This window comes from Symphalangus syndactylus, chromosome 10, assembly GCF_028878055.3.
Source record: "Symphalangus syndactylus isolate Jambi chromosome 10, NHGRI_mSymSyn1-v2.1_pri, whole genome shotgun sequence".
NCBI lineage: Eukaryota > Metazoa > Chordata > Mammalia > Primates > Hylobatidae > Symphalangus > Symphalangus syndactylus.
This window is the reverse complement of record NC_072432.2, coordinates 80,146,201-80,163,226: the sequence shown is the minus strand read 5'-3', so window position 1 is coordinate 80,163,226 and position 17,026 is coordinate 80,146,201. Positions and strand designations below refer to the sequence as shown.

The 17,026-nt window shown below is 34.0% G+C and overlaps 1 long non-coding RNA gene across 1 annotated transcript in view; it reads left to right on the top strand.

Annotated features, from left to right (window-relative positions):
- The first annotated feature begins 454 nt into the window (after positions 1-454).
- The window catches only part of LOC129492334 (uncharacterized), a 34,333-nt gene continuing 17,761 nt past the window's right edge, over positions 455-17,026 (top strand). Inside the window, exon 1 of the long non-coding RNA XR_008660797.1 lies at positions 455-507. This is a non-coding gene — a long non-coding RNA (uncharacterized lncRNA). The remainder of the gene's footprint in view (positions 508-17,026) is intronic.

The window sequence follows — 17,026 nt, the reverse complement described above, 5'->3', positions numbered from 1 at the left end:
ATGAAAGTGGACAGTCTCGTTGTGTTTCAAATCTTAGAAGAAAGGCTTTCAGTTTTTTCAGATTAAGTATGATACTAGTTGTGTGCCTGTTATATTTGTCTTTTATTACTTTGAGATATGTTCCTCCTATCCCCAGTTTTTTGAGGGTGTTTATTAGGAAGAGTTGTTAAATTTTATCAGGTGCTTTTTTAGTATCTATTAAAATGATGATATAATTTTTGCCTATCATTCTGTTGATAATGCTGTATCATATAGATTGGTTTGCATATATTAAACCATTCTTGAATTACTGGGATGGATTCCACTTGGTCATGATGAATGATGTCTTTAATGTATTGTTAAATTCAATTTGCTAGTATTTTGTTGAGAATTTGTGCATTGATATTCATCAGGGATATTGACCTACAGTTGTTTTAAATGTTTTTTTTGTCTGATTTAGGTATCAGGGTACTATTGGCCTCATAGAAAGATTTTGGAAGTATTTTCTCCTGCATTTTTCAGAAAAGTGTGAGTAGGATTGGTATTTTTTTATTTAATGTTTGGCAATATTCACCAGTGAAACCAATGCATCTCAGGTCTTCTTTGTTGAGAGACACATATATATATATATATATTATATATATATATATATATAATATATATTAATATATTATATATAATATATACAGATATATTATATATAATGTATATAATATATCTGTATATATAATTATATATATTATATTTAATATATACGTATATATTAAATATAATATATATAATAATTTATATATTTATGGCTTTGATCTCATTACTTCTTACTGGTCTATTTAGGTTTTGAATTTGTTCTAGGTTTAATCTTGGTAGGTTTTATTTTTCTAGTAATTTAGTCATTTCTTCTAAGTTTTCCTATTTATTGGTGTATAGTTGCTTATTGTAGTCTCTGTGATAGTTAATACTGAGTGTCAACTTCAATGGATTGAAGGATTGAAGGATACAAAGTATAGATCCTGGGTGTGTCTGTGAGGGTGTTGCCAAAGGAGATTAACATTTAAGTCAGTGGGCTGGGAAAGACAGACCCATACTTAATCTGGGTGGGCACAATCTAATCAGCTGCCAGCATGTCTAGAACATAAGCAGGCAGAAAAATGTAGAAGAGGAACTGGCCTAGCCTCCCAACCTACATCTTTCTCCCATGCTGGGTGCTTCCTGCCCTCAAAATCGGACTCAAAGTTCTTCAGTTTTGGAACTCAGACTGGCTTTCCTTGCTCCTCAGCCTGCAGATGGTCTATTGTGGGACCTTGTGATTGTTTGGGTTAAAACTTAATAAACTCCCCTGTATATAAGTGTGTACATATATATATGTATTTATACATGTAAATGGAATGTATGTATTACTTCTGTTCTTCTAAGAGAACCCTGCCTAATATAGTCTCTAATGATCCTTTGAATTTCTGTGGTATCAGTTGTAATGTCTCCTTTTTTATATCTGACTTTATTTATTTTAATCTTCTGTTTATTATTAGCTAGTCTGGCTAAATGTTGGTTGAATTTGTTTATCTTTTCGGAAAGTCAACTTTTTATTTCATTATTGTTTTGTTATTTTGGGGGGATTAATACATTTATTTCTGCTCTAATCATTGTTGTTTCTTTTCTTCTAATTTTGAGTTTGATTTGTTCTGCTTTTCTAGTTATTTAAGATGCATCATTTGTTTATTTAAATTTTTCCTCATATATATATATACATATAGAAAGAGAGAGAGAGGGAGCACTTATTGCTAGAAATTTTTCTCTTAGTACTGCTTTTGGTGTGTCACATAGGGTTTGGTATGCTGTATTTGCATTTTCATTTGTTTCCAGGATTTTAAAAATATTCTTGTGAATTTCTTCATTGACCTCGCTGGCCATTGAGAAATATATTGGTTAATTTCCATGTGTTTCTGTTATTTCCAAAGTTCCTCACACTGTGCATTTCTAATTTTATCCTATTTTAGTCAGAAAAGATGCTTGATATGATTTCAATTTTTTGAATTTTTTTTTTTTTTTTGTTTTTTGAGACGGAGTCTCGCTCTGTCGCCCAGGCTAGAGTGCAGTGGTGCAATCTCGGCTCACTGCAAGCTCCGCCTCCCGGGTTCACGCCATTCTCCTGCCTCAGCCTCTCCGAGTAGCTGGGACTATGTTTTGTGATCCAATATAGGGTCTATCTTTGAGAATGTTCCATCTACTGAAGAGAAGACTGTGTATTACAGCCATTGGAAGAAATGTGCTGTAAATATCCATTAGGTCCATTTGTCTATAGTGAACATTGTTCATATGTTTCTTTGTTGATTTTCTGTCTGGATGATCTATTTGATGCTGAAAATGGGGAGTTGAAATATCCAGCTATTATTTTATTAGGGTCTCTCTCTCTCTTTAATATTTGCTTTTCTATCTGGGTGCCTCAGTGTTGGGTGCATATATATTTACAATTTTTATATTCTCTTCCTGAATTGACCTCTTTATCATTATATAATGATCTTCTTGTCTCTTTTTATAGTTTAATCTTGAAATCTATTTTATCAGATATAAATATGGCTATTCCTGCTCTATTTTATTTCCATTTTCATAAAATGTCTCTTCTCATCCTTATATTTTGTTAAATAAAGATGTTATCTTTATATGTAAATCATGCTTTTTTACAGGCAATAAATCATTGTGTCTTGTTTTCATTTTTTAAATCCATTCAGACACTCTGTGTTTTTTGGAGAGTTTAGTGTATTTATATTCAGTGTTATTATTGATAAGTAAGGACTAACTACTGGTACTTTGTTATTTGTTTTGTGGTTGTTTTACAGTCTTCTCTTCCTTTTTTTCTCCTTTCTATCTTCTATTTTGTTAAGAGGATTTTCTCTGCTGCTATGTTTTAATTTCCTGCTTTTAATTTTTTTCATGTGTTGTAGGTTTTTTTAATTTGAAATTACCATGAATTTTTATAATAACATCTTATACTTATTGTTTTAAACTGATTACAACTTAACACTGATTGCAAAAACTAACAAGCAAAGAGAAAACCAATAAAACACTCTGCACTTTAAATGCATCTCCTTAACTTTTTGTTGTTTCTATTAATGTTATACTGTTTATTTCTTGAGAAGTTGTTATAGTTATTATTTTTGGTAGGTTTGTCTTTTAGTCTTTCTACTAAAGATACAAGTATCTTACACACCACAATTGATTGCACTGTTACAATATTTTGTCTGTGGATTTATTATTACCAGTGGAACCAGTGAGGGTTTTGATTTGTTTGTTTGTTTGTTTTGAGATGAAGTCTCATTCTGTTGCCCTGGCTGGAGTGCAGTGGCATGATCTTGGCTCATTGCAACCTCCTCCTCCCAGGTTCAAGTGATTCTCCTGCCTCAGGCTCCCAAGTAGCTGGGATTACAGGTGTCCAAGACCACATCCAGCTAATTTTTGTATTTTTAATAGAGACAGGGTTTCGCCATGTTGGCCTGCTTGGTCTTGAACTCCTGACCTCAGGTGATCCACTGCCTTGGCCTCCCAAAGTGATGGGATTACAAGTTTGAGCCACTGTGCCTGGCTTACCAGTCAGTTTTATACTTTCAAATGATTTCTTCTTGCTCACTAACGTCCTTTTCTTTCAGATTGAGGAACTCTCTTTAGCATTTCCTATAGAAAAAGGCTGGTGCTGATGAATTCCCTCAGCACTTGTTTGTCTAAGAAAGTATTTATTTTTTTTTCACAATTAAAGATATTTTCACTATATATACTATTAAAGTTTAGAAGCTGTTTTTGTTTGTTTGTTTTTTCCTTCAGCACTTTAAATATTTCATGCCACTCTCTCCTGACCTGTAAGGTTTCTACTGAAAAGTCAGCTGTCAGATGTGTTGGAGCTGATTTGTATGCTATTTGTTTCTTTTCTCTTGCTGCTTCTGGATCCTTTTTTTCTTTTCTTTTCTTTTCTTTTTTTAATCCTTGACCTTTAGTTTAATTATTAAAGGTCTTAAGATACTCCTCTTTTGGCTAAATCTTCTTGGTGTCCTATAACTCTCTCATACTTAGATATTGTTGTCTTTCTAGGTTTGGAAAATACTCTATAGTTATCACTTTGAATAAACTTTCTGTTGCTATTTTTCTCACATCTCCAGTAAGGCCAAGAACACTTAAATTTGCCTTTTGGGGGCTATTTTTTAAATCTTGTATGCATGCTTTATTCTTTTTTAAGATTTTTATTTGTCTTCTCTGACTATGTATTTTCAAATAGGCTGTTGCCAAACTCACTAATTCTTTCTTCTGCTTCATCAGTTCTTCTGTTGAGGGACTGTGATTGATGCATTATTCATTATGTCAACTAAATTTTTCAGCTTCATAATTTTTCCCTGATTATTTTTAATTATTTCAATCTTTTTGTTAAATGTATCTGATAGGATTCTGAATTTCTTCTCTATGTTATCTTAAATTTGGTTGAGTTTCCTCAAAATGGCTATTTTGAATTCTCTTTCTGAAATGTCACATATCTCTGTTTCTCCAGGATGGGTCGCTGGTATCATATTTAGCTTGTTTGGTGAGGTCATGTTTTTTTAAATGATCTTGATGCTGATATATGTTTATCAATGTCCAGGCCTTGAAGAGTTAGGAATTTATTGTAGTATTCACAAGGTGGGCTTGTTAGTTTCTTTCTTGGGAAGACTTTCCAAGTATTCAAAGAGAATTGAATGTTGTGATCCAAGTGTTTGCTCACTGCAGCCATATCTGCATTAGGTGGCGTCCCAGGCATAATAATGCTATGATTTTTGCAGAATTATACAGCTAAGATCTGGGAGAAGTACCTAAATTATCAGGCAGAGACTCTTGTTCTTTTGTGTTACTTTCCCCTAAATAAACAGAAACTCTTCTTTTTAAGTTGTCTGGAACATGTGGGAAAGTGACACAAGCAGCTTTGTGTCATCCATGACTGGGGCTGCACTGGGTCAGATCCAAAGCCAGCACAACACTGGTTCTTGCCCAAAGCCCATGGTGACCACTACTTGGTTACTGCTGATGTTTCTTCAAGGATCAAGGACCCTACAATCATCAGGTGAAGAATCAATACAGGGTTGTGGCCTTTCCTTAAGGGCCAAAGCGAGTTCCGAGATGCCATCTGGGATCCAGGGCCTAGAATAAGGAACCTTAGGAATGTACTTTGTGCTCTGTTCTATTGTGGCTGAGCTGTCACCCAAGCTGCAAAAGAAAGTTCTTCTCACTCTTCTCTCTTTTTTGGTCAAGCCGATGGAGTCTTTCATGATAGCCTCTGTTTCCCTGAGTCCCTGTTGTGTACTACCTGGCTGTCACCAGCATTCACTCAAGATCCAAGGGCTCTTCAGGCAGCTTGTGGTGAGTGCTGCTAGCCCTAGGTCTTGCCATTGAGGGCAGAAGGCTCCCTCCTGGCCCAGGGCAGGTCCAAAAATGCCATCTAAGAGCCATTGTCTGGAATCGAGCCCCCAGAGCCTGTTTGGTGCTCTACTTCACTATGGTCTAGGTGGTACCCAAGCTGCAAGACAGAGCTTCCTTTACTCTTCCCTCTCCTTTCTTCAAGCAGAAGGAGTCTCTCCTCATGGCCACACAGCTGAGAATGTGCCGGGTCACACCTGAAGCCAGTGTGGCACTGGGTCTCACTCAAACCCCATGGCAAGTGCTGGTATTTATTCAAGGCCTAAGGGATCTTTAGTCAGAAGGCAATGAATCCTACCAGGACTAGGTATTTTCCTTCAAGACAATGGGTTACCTTCTGGCCCAGGGTGTGTCTGGGAATGTCCTTGGGGAGCTAGTACCATAAATGAGGGCCTCATTACTCTGTCTGGTTCCCTATTCTACTGTGACTGAGCTGATAGTCAAGATACCAGAGAAAGTCTTCTTTCTTCTCCCCTATACCTTCCTCAAGTGGAAGAGAGGATTTGCGCCTAGAGCTGTGAGCTGTTCTGCCTGTGGTTGGGGGAGGAGAGATGCAATTACTCTCTCGGCCACCCCAGCTGGTATCTTGCTAAGTCATGTGCATGCTAAGTTCCCTGGCTCTGAGCCCAGTACAGAACCAGGACCTGCCAAATAATTGAAGTTCTTGTGGCCTAGACTACCTTTCAAGTTTATTTAGGCCCCCAGAGCAGTTTGGCACACATTGGTGGGGCTTGCAAAACTCAAATTCCAACCTGCAGGATGGACGATTTACCTATGGCTGGGGCTGGTCTAAATGTGCCCCGAATGGGTGCTGGGTGATTTCTCTACTGTGTTGCTTTTTGCTTTGCCGGGTAGCACAGAATTTCAAAGCGAAGTCCGACAATCACTGTGCTTTCTCTCCCCCAAGCACACAGATTCTCTGTGTGTGTCTTATGGCCACTGCTAATGTCAGAGCATGGAGAAGAGGTGTAATAACAATTCAAGATTGCCTTTTCTTCCTTACGCAGTGCCTCCTTCCTTGGCATGATGTTAAAATTATGTACTGTGATCATGCAACTGATTTTTGGTTCTTTTAATGATGCTTTCTTGTGTGAATATGTTCAGTTTGGTGCGTCTACAGGGGATGTGAATGATTGCTGGAGGATTCTATTTTGCCATCTTACCCCACTTCCTCCTTGTTTCTTATAATTACGTAACAAAACTTAGCTGTTTACATACTTACCCTTCAATCCCAGATTTAGTTTCAAAAATTATATGATTGCTGTTTTTATTATGCTTTAAGTTCTAGGGTACAGGTGCACAACGTGCAGGTTTGTTACATATGTATACATGTGCCATGTTGGTGTGCTGCATCCATTAACTCCTCATTTACATTAGGTATATCTCCTAACGCTATCCCTCCCTCCTCCCCTGCTCTCAATGTATCCTAGTCTACATCCAGGAATAGGTAAAGACCCTTTAAATAAAAATGAAGCCATTTATGTCAGTTATTTTGTTGTTCCACTGTTATACTGTTAATGCACATTCTGTGAATTTGTTGAAATGTACAAAGAACATGTACTGACCATTATTGTATTGTATAGAGCATTTTCAGTAACTTAAAATTTCTCTGTGTTCTGTCTGTTCATCCCTCCCTTTTCCCAAAACCACTGACAACCACTTCAGATCAATAATATTTTAGGCATACACTGGAATTTCCTTTTGAGAGATTGCTCATATTCTGGGAATTGAGTTAAAATGTCTTGATGAATTAACTTAAGCATTAAAACTGTCTTATAAGATCTATTATACTATTTCACTGACATAGTTTGGATATTATTCCTGCCGAAATCTCATGTTGAAATGATACCCCCAATGTTGGAGGTGCAATCTTGTGGGAGGTGATTGCATCATAGGGGACGTTTTGAATGAATGGTTTAGTGCCATCCCATTGGTACTACCCTTGTGATAGTGAATTCTCATGATATCTCAGTCATTTAAAAGTGTGTTGCACCTCCCACATTGCTCTTTTGCTTCTGCTATGCTATGTGAGGTGGGTGCTCCCTCTTTACTTCCTTGATTGGAAGCTTCCTGAGATCTCCTCAGAAACAGAGGCCGCTATGCTTCCTGTACAGCCTGCAGAAACTTGAGTCAATTAAACCTATTTTCTTTATAAATTACCAAGTCTCAGGTATTTCATTATAGCAGTGTGAGAATGGACTAATACATTTGCCAGTTTATACATATGGATATCGAGTAGCCAATTATTTTCCAAAATTAAAATATTATGTAACACAACCAGGAGTTGAACTTGCTCCAGGGTCATTCTTAGGATATTGTTACAGTGTTATTTGTAACAGACAACTACTAGACAAAACTAAATTTCAGTACTGGAGGATTAGCTAAATAATTTATGTTATATTCAAAGAATAAAACTATATGCTTGCAATAAAATTATGTTTTGTAGAATGCTTGTGTGGCAAAATGTGTAAAGTTAAATTAAAAAGGGGAATACTAAAAGTTTATTATTTACTACCATCATACTAACAAGTGTGGATATAACATTTGGAAGATAATCTATCAAATGATTATCCCTGCAGGGTTAGTTTATGACTATTTTAAAAAATTATAATTTTCAGTATGTTTTCTGTAATTTTAAATTTTATATGAAATCATGCCTAATTATTCAAATTGTATACAAAATATATGTCATATATAAAAACATAACTATCCCTGGGTCCTTAGATTCATATTTTATTGAGTTACATAGACATATAACATATAATATTTAATCTAATAAGCAAATTTGTGGATTTTCACAGGTCAGAAACTTTTTCACCCTTAATATTTACATAAGTAAATAGTAAAAATCAAGAAAACTAGGAAAGAACAACATTAACAGCCTCAGTATACTCCTTATGTTAGTTTCCTGGAGCTACTATAACAAATTACCACAAATGTGGTGACTTAGATCAGTAGGAATTCTCTCCCAGTGTTAGAGGAGGAAATTAAATAGTGAGGTGTCAGCAGAACTTTGATCACTCAAGCCTGTAGAGAAAAATCCTGCCTTGCCTGTTTCAGCGTCTGGTCACTCTGGGCATACTTTTTGGTTTGGGGCTATGTGACTTCTGTCTCTGCCTCTATCTTCTCATGGCTTTCTTCCCTGCATGTCTCTGAGTCCCAACTCTCCTTTTGCTTTCTTTTACAAGAACACTAGTTGTTAAATTAGGGCCTACTCTAAATCCAAATAATCTCGCTTAGAGATTCTCAGTTACATCTGTAAAGACCCTGTTTTCAAATAATGTCACATTTATTGGTACTGAGAGTTAGGATTTTGACATAGTTTTTTGGAGCCACTATTCTACTCACTGCATTAGTGTCTCTGCTCTGCGTATTCTACTACTGAACACTCCCTTACCATACCACCTTTCTCCCAACACAACATGGCTAATTCCCTCATTTCTTTCAAGTATTTGCTCCAACATTGTCCACTCAATGAGCCTCTTCCTAATTATCCTATTTAAAACTGCAACTCCCAGCTTATATTTATTCCCTTTTATCTCTATCTTGAATCCTGTAGCAAACTATAATTTACATTTGTATTATATTATGGTCAGCCCTCTTAAGAGGCCTACAGGTGTTTTACTGGTGACAATTTCTTTACTCTTTCCTAGAGATCACAACTATTCTAGAATTTATGATAATCACTTCCTCACTTTTCTTGATACTTTTTGCACATGCGTAATGATGCATAAATAAACAATAAAGTTTAGTGTTGTTTTTCAGAAGTGTATGTAAATAGTTCATACTACATACAGTTTTGTGTTTCTTGGTTTCTGGCTTTTGGTGCCAACATTATGTGAAATTTTACCCATACTTTTTAGATATACATATATATTTTTCATTTTTCTCACCATAATATTGTATAGATATAATACAATTTATTGGTCCACACTTCTTCTAAACACTTGCTTTGTTTACAGTTGGGATAATTATGAATAAGGCTATTATAAAAATTCTGTACATTTAAACTGACACACATAAGCACACAATTCTGTAAGTTGCATAACAGTGTAAAATTAGTAGAACATGATATTCAACTTCAGCAAACAGGCCACACTATTTTGCAAATAAATATTATCAATTTCTACTTCAACAGCACTATATTACTACACACTCCCTTCAATATTTAATTTTGTCAGTCATTTAGTGTTTGTATGAAGTGGTACCTAATATTATGATTTCCTCAATTAGTAGCAAAGTTTTAATGACCTCAATTTTTATTCCCCTAGTTAATCGTAAAGTTAAGCATTTTTAATACATTCTTGGATATTTGGATTTTCTCTATTGTGAAGTGCTTATTTAAGTATTTTTTCCCATTTTCCTACTGGGTGACTTTTATTTTCTAATTAATTTGCAGTAGCGTTTGCATGTTCTAAAGATGAGCCTTTGTTGGTTTATGCTTCACAATTATCAGACTCACCGTCTTATATATCCATTATTTTAGTGGTCTCTTGATGAATACAAGTATTTAATTTTAACTGAGTCAAATTTGTCAATCACTGACTGACTTTATAATTAGTGCCTTTTGTGTCATGTTTAAGAAAGCGTTTGCCATACTGACATCATAAAGAAAATCGAGTGTATTTTCTGTTAAGTATGCCCTTGCAGGCTTAGATGTTTCATATACATGAAATTGACTCAGAGTTATGGAGTATAATATGATTGACTTTCATTTTGATTCCCCATATAGAATTCCCAAAGACTCTTTTCCATGTATTGTAATATACATATTTCCCACTGTTCTTTAGAATTATCATCATAGTAAATGTAAAATACATTTTACTAGTTGTACCTCTGCTGAGATTTAGTCATGTGAGTAACTGAGAAAATAATATCTCATTTATTTTAATTAACTAACTCACTTCTTAATTTAATCATTCATTCAATTAATATTGATTGTATATTAAAAATGTACCATGCACTGTGCTAGGCAAATAGGTAATAATAATGCACCTGGAAAAATTTCTTTCCTCATTGAGTTTGCATGTGAAAAGATAAACAATAAAGTTTCCTTAGATATTTAGGACTATCTCTTATCTTTGTCCAGTTATCATTTCCTCATGCAGGTCTTCCTTAGCCACTTTATTCAAAATGGCAATCTTCTATTAGTAAGAATCCCCTCATAAATGTTCTTTTTCTTCTCAGTATTAATGAGTACTAGAAATTACAGTATGCATGTTATTTGGTAAGCAGTTTATTGTTTATTTCCCCACATGTGAGCTCAATGGGGAATGAACTAAAGAGGAGATACTATCCTGCTACAATATCCATATAATTAATATTTAAATATTACTGTTACAATATCAGTATATGATAATAAAAAAGCATAAAATACAAACAAAGGAATAAAATATTCAGATGTATCAGTTAAAAGAACAATTCAGGCAACAATTCAGAGAAAGCATTTGGGAAGAAGGGATAGTCAGGGAGTCAAAGTTAAGTGGTTATAAAGAATATTAGTTATTTTAGTCAAGATTTCCCAGAAAAATAAGATCAATAGGATGTCCATGTATACAGAGAACTGTTTATTAAAAGGAACTGGCTCACATTATTTTGGAGGCTAAGTACCAAGATCTGTAATTAGCACATTGGAGACCCAGGAGATCTGATGGTTTAGCTCCTGTCTGATTCAAAGTCTTGAGAATCAGGAGAGCCAATGGTATAAGTTCCAGTCCCATGGCCAGCAGTCACAAGACCTTAGAAGAGTTAATATTTGAGTTCAAGTCCAATGTGAGGCAAAGACTTATGCCCCAGGCCAAGATAATCAGGCAGGAGAAATTCCATTTTATTTGAGGGAGGATTAGCCTTTATGCTCTGGTCAGACCTTCAACTGGTTAGGTGAGGCTCACTCATATTTGTGAAAAAAATCTGCTTTACTCAGTCTACCCATTCACATGTTAACCTCATCTAAAATACTCTCACAGACACACACTGGTTAATGCTGCAACAAATATTTAAGCATCTCATGGTCCAGCCAAGCTGACAAGTAAAATTAACCATCACCTTACTAGTAAGGATAATGGCTGGGAATCATGGCAATGGAGGGGCAATTAGAAAAGAGAGAGTCAGCATTTTCTGAAGAGGATCAACAAAAATGTGTTGATCAATTAAAGAGTTTTGGAGATAATAATTCATTTCAATGAAACAGAAATTTAGGAAAAAAGTGTAAGTTTAGAAGGGTGATCATGAAATATTTTAACAATGGGAAATTGTTTAAATGATTTGAGACATAAATTATGGCAGTTTTATAAAGGGATATGTATTGAAGAAGAAATATTTGAATGAATGATAGGGATAAACACATAGTAATTGGTAATGGAACTCCAGAAAATAAATCTGGTTAAAACTTTACCTTTAGATTGAAAAAAGAACCTAAATTGAGGCCATTGGATATTAAACAATGCCACATATGGCCTTTGGGTAGGCAATTCCAGGCTATTGAAAAAACTGTCGTGAGACAGCTGTTTGCATAAAAATCTTACAAGAATGTCTCCCTTATTTATTATTAATTATTGTTCTATAGAATATTAACGATGGAGCAAATTAAAGGTAAGTACAACATTATGACTCAAAACCTTATAAATATTTGTACATGTAATTATTTATAGAAATAACAGTTGTTCCTTTTCTTTTTTAAAAATGGAGTATATCTCTAGTTATCAATAAGTAGAACTAATGCTCAATCTACTAAAGCTAATTCATTTTTTACAACAGCTATTTTTCCTTGTTTGATTTGAAAAGCTTAGGAGCCGGTCTAGTAAAAATATTGCCAGGTTGTGTTTAGTATGCATATTAAAGTAAAACTAAACTGACAAATTCAGCTTCATGTTTGTAAAGATAACACAGGGGAGAAAAACAACAAAAACTAATGGAATTTTTGGAAATAATTCAATGCCTTATTTTGTGTCTGTTTCTCTGACAGAATTTCCATTAGAAAAATAGCTTCCTATTGGTCAAAAACCCCAGCGTGAAAGATGTGTAACACCAACTGTGTTCAATGTCATTGTTCACCAAAATGCTGCTGGATGCCTTTAAAATTACTGCTCAAATTTTTTTTTCTTAAGGAGCACATTTGTAAATAGTAGGCTACATCAATGTAAAAGTCTCAAATAATTAAAATTTTGAATATAAAACTTTGACTGTTTAAGTATAGTAATCCCTACTGTGAATACTAAAGTGTGATATTCCATGTGTAGTATACTATGAAGATATAAAAACACATTTAAAATTTTGATTAAATAGTAGTAAAATGTAAGTTTAGTTGGTGTTGAAATTTGGACTGTTGCTGATACTTTAGGGTTTCAGTAAATCAGCCAATCTTACAAGTGACAGACAAAATGAGCTATACAAAGTTTTAGAGTCAAGTTTGCTATTTTAGAAATTCTTATATAAAATCACATACATATTTTAGAGATTTTTATATCTGTCTGTAAATCTGTTAACACCTTGTAATTCGTTTTCACAGGTTTAAAGTAATCAATACATACTCTGTTTTTAAGATGCTCAAAATTAAGAAAACAGCCTGCGAGTGATATTGGAGATCCTCCTATTTTTCTCCTTCTCAACTCTAATCTCCAATTCAGGCAATTGTTCTATGTGGATGATAAGAAAATCTCTTAGATTCTTATCCTTATCTCAGCTGAGACATAGTATTTGCAACTATGACTGAGGGTTTTTCTTTTTTCCCAGGTAATAGAGAATTTACTGAATAACTATTCGTCAGCATGACGGGCTCTTAAAACGTAGAAGAATAATACACCTGCTGATAATCTTGTTTCTTCCAATAGTTTATACTAATGGAATTTAGAGCAAAAGTAGATTCTTTGTCTTGCTTATGAAAGTAAGCCAATTAACCTGATCCTTACAATACATTAAATTGTGTGCCATTAATCCTTTTTTCACATCAATTTCTATCATTCATCTCATTTTTATCTACTTGAATTCTGAAACAAATGAAATATAAACGTTTGATAAACATTGATTAACCATAAGTATCATTTAAATATAACAGGTATAGCTATAAATGAAATAGATTAATTTCATATGTGCACATCCTTATTCTAATTAGACATGTTTGCTCATTTCTGAAAATGGATGTCTTCCTTACACTATTTCAAAATGAATATATTACCATATTGATAAAGAAAATGATTTTGATGGGGGGCTTTAAAGAGTATTCACTTGATAGAGTTTTGATTTAGAAAACAATATATTTAGATTTTACTCTAAAAGTCTTTTTATTGAGTCTCAATGGAATATTAATGCTCATATCTAAGTATCTTTCTCATCTAGATCAATGTACCAGAGAAAAAATAAGTCCATTATATTTTGTAGTGTGTGTGTGTGTGTGCATGTGCGTGTGCATATGTTCAGCTAGGTAGCAGTTCTTTAAGGGAAAAAGAGGAAATGTAAGTCTGTAAGCCTGCATTTTCAGACTTCAGGGCATCTTAACTGCTTTTCTCTTAAATCTGACCTTAGTAGTTTAAGAAAATTCTAACTTTAAACAGCCCTTTTTTCAGGCTTTTAAATGTGACTCACTATTCTACTAAAATTTTATTTTTTCATTGCAGTTGAGTCTGTAAACAATACTTACAAAAGAAAAATTATTTACTTTTTAAAATACCACGAACCAAGAACAATTATTTCACACTGTGTATGAGAGAAATATGATTTCCATGTTAGATGAGGCTTTAAAGGAGTATTTTCCTACAGTTAAGGTATATCTTAAAGAAGTTGTAATACAATATATACATTTAGAAAAAAATTGTGGAGATTTGACTTCTATAATAAATATTCATTGCAACTAATTGGCACCTCTCTTAACAGAGTTGTCAAAATATTTGATTGATCATGATTAATTGATACTTATATAAAATTATAAATTACCACTTTTTAAATTTTGAATCCTTGATGATCATTTCAAGCAATGTTATGTTTACAAAATGGATGTACAATGGTTGAACTAATTTACGCTTCCACCAATAGTATAAAAAAGTTCCTATTTCTGCACATCCTCTCTAGCATCTGTTGTTTCCTGACATTTTAATGATCACCATTCTAACTGGCATGAGATGGTATCTCATTGTGGTTTTGATTTGCATTTCTCTAATGACCAGTGATGATGAGCTTTTTTTCATATATTTGTTGGCCACATAAATGTCTTCTTTTGAGAACTGTCTGTTCATATTCTTCACACATTTTGATAAGGTTGTTTGTTTTTTTCTTGTAAATTTGTTTCGGTTACTTGTAGATGCTGGATATTAGCCCCTTGTCAGATAGATAGATTCCAAAAATTTTCTCCCATTCTGTAGTTTGCCTGTTCACTCTGTTGATAGTTTCTTTTGTGATGCAGAAACTCTTTAGTTTAATTAGATCCCATTGTGGCTATTCCTCAAGGATCTAGAACCAGAAATACCATTTGACCCAGCAATCCCATTACTGGGTATATACCCAAAGGATTATAAATCATTCTACTATAAAGACACATGCACACATATGTTTATTGCAGCACTATTCATAATAGCAGACTTGGAACCAACCCAAATGCCTTTCAGTGATCGACTAGATAAAGAAAATGTGGCACATATACACCATGGAATACTATGCAGCTATAAAAAAGGATGAACTAATGTCCTTTTCAGGGACATGGGTGAAGCTGGAAATCATTATTCTCTGCAAACTAATACAGGAACAGAAAACCAAATACTGCATGTTCTTACTCATAAGTGGGAGATGAACAATGAGAACACATGGACACAAGGAGGGGAACATCACACTCCAGGGTCTGTCGGGAGTTGGGGGGTTAGGGGAGGGAAGCATTAGGAGAAATATCTAATGTAGATGACAGGTCGATGGCTGCAGCAAACCACCACAGCGCGTGTATACCTATGTAACAAACCTGCACGTTCTGCACATGTGTCCCAGAACTTAAAATATAATAATAATAAAATAAGTATTTCAAATGCTAAGCAATTTTGGTTATAGTAAAAAGTTCAATTAATTAAAAAAAATCCTAAAATTAGAAAAAAACATAAAACTAAAGTGTTTTACTTTTCATAAAAACTTATCAAAAGTAGTTTAAACCATGCTTGCTTACTTGTCACCTAACAATGTGGAGCACCATCTTTCTTTATGCACTGGTGAATTGTCATACACTTTTTAAAGTTTGGATCGGCTTTCTGCATTGTGTTCTGTATTCTTTCAGTGTCTTGAAGCACCTTCAAGGGTTTTTTCTAATGTGAAAATTTTCTGCCAGCATTACTTCCTCTAGGACACGTTCATTCTGTTCATCACAACTACCTTTCTCATTTATGTTAAGTTCTCTTCCAGTAAGTTTCCATGGCCTCATACCTAGAGAGTCAAATGACAACTGTGTGAATATTCCACAGTCAGCTGTCTTCTTACCGGATCTAATTTCACATCCAGCATTATTACTTTTCATTTTTTCTGCACTTTTATCTGTTGCACATTTCCTTCTTTTAATCATCTATTTTGTAAAATGTCATGTGAGTTTATCATGGGAAGACATGGAGATGACATAATTAAAAAAATGGATGTAGGACTTCCTCCCAACTTCTCATTTCTAAATCAAAAGATATAAATAATATAAACTACAGAGACATGTACATCAACAATGGAAACCTAGGATGGTTTTCTAATTTGTGAAAACTGGAAATATTTCTGTATGAGATAGAATGCTCATTACTAAATTGCAGAGTAGTGTATTAACACATAAATCCATCTGCAAAACTAAAATCAAGACATCTACTCCAAAGTAAAAACATATATACTATACAGACAGGGCAATTACATTTGATGTGCAGTTGTGATAGGGTGCTGGATACAAAGGACATTATTTGAACAACTGGCAAAAAAAGTAACCTATAGCCTGTAATAGATAATAATATTATATCAATGTTAATTTGTCTGAAGTAGCTAGCTGTAGTGTAATTACGTAAGAATATTTTTGTTCTTAAGAATTATACACTGAAATATTTAGGGATAAAGAAGCATGATGCCTAAAACGTACTTTCAAGTTTAGAAAAAGACTAATATGGATTATGTACCTATATATAGATGCAAAACCATAGCACTATGATTATGTAAATCTACCTATATCGACATTTATATCAATTCCTATACATGCATTATATCTATATATTTCTCTATATCTATCTATAGCTATATATAGAGAGAGAGCATATGGAGGAAGAGAGAGACAGAATTATAAAGCAAAATTCTAACCACTGGTACATTAGTAAGGGTTTATAGGAGATTTTTTTTTTATTCCTGAAATTCTTCTACAAGTTGAAGTTACTTTATAATGAATAGTAAAAACAAATTGTTTTTGTGGTTCTGTCATTAACCCATATAGAGCCAGGCACATATGTTTCATTCTGTTTTTGATCTTTCAGGATGGTTTTAAATAATTTTTTAAATTATGTGAAATATACCTATGGTTCTGAAGTCAAAACTTTAAAAGCAAATTTATTCAAGGAAGTTTAGCTTTGATTATTCAAGGAAGTTTAGCTTTGATTAGTCTCTTCTACCCTTTCCCTTCATTTCCCCCTTAAAACAA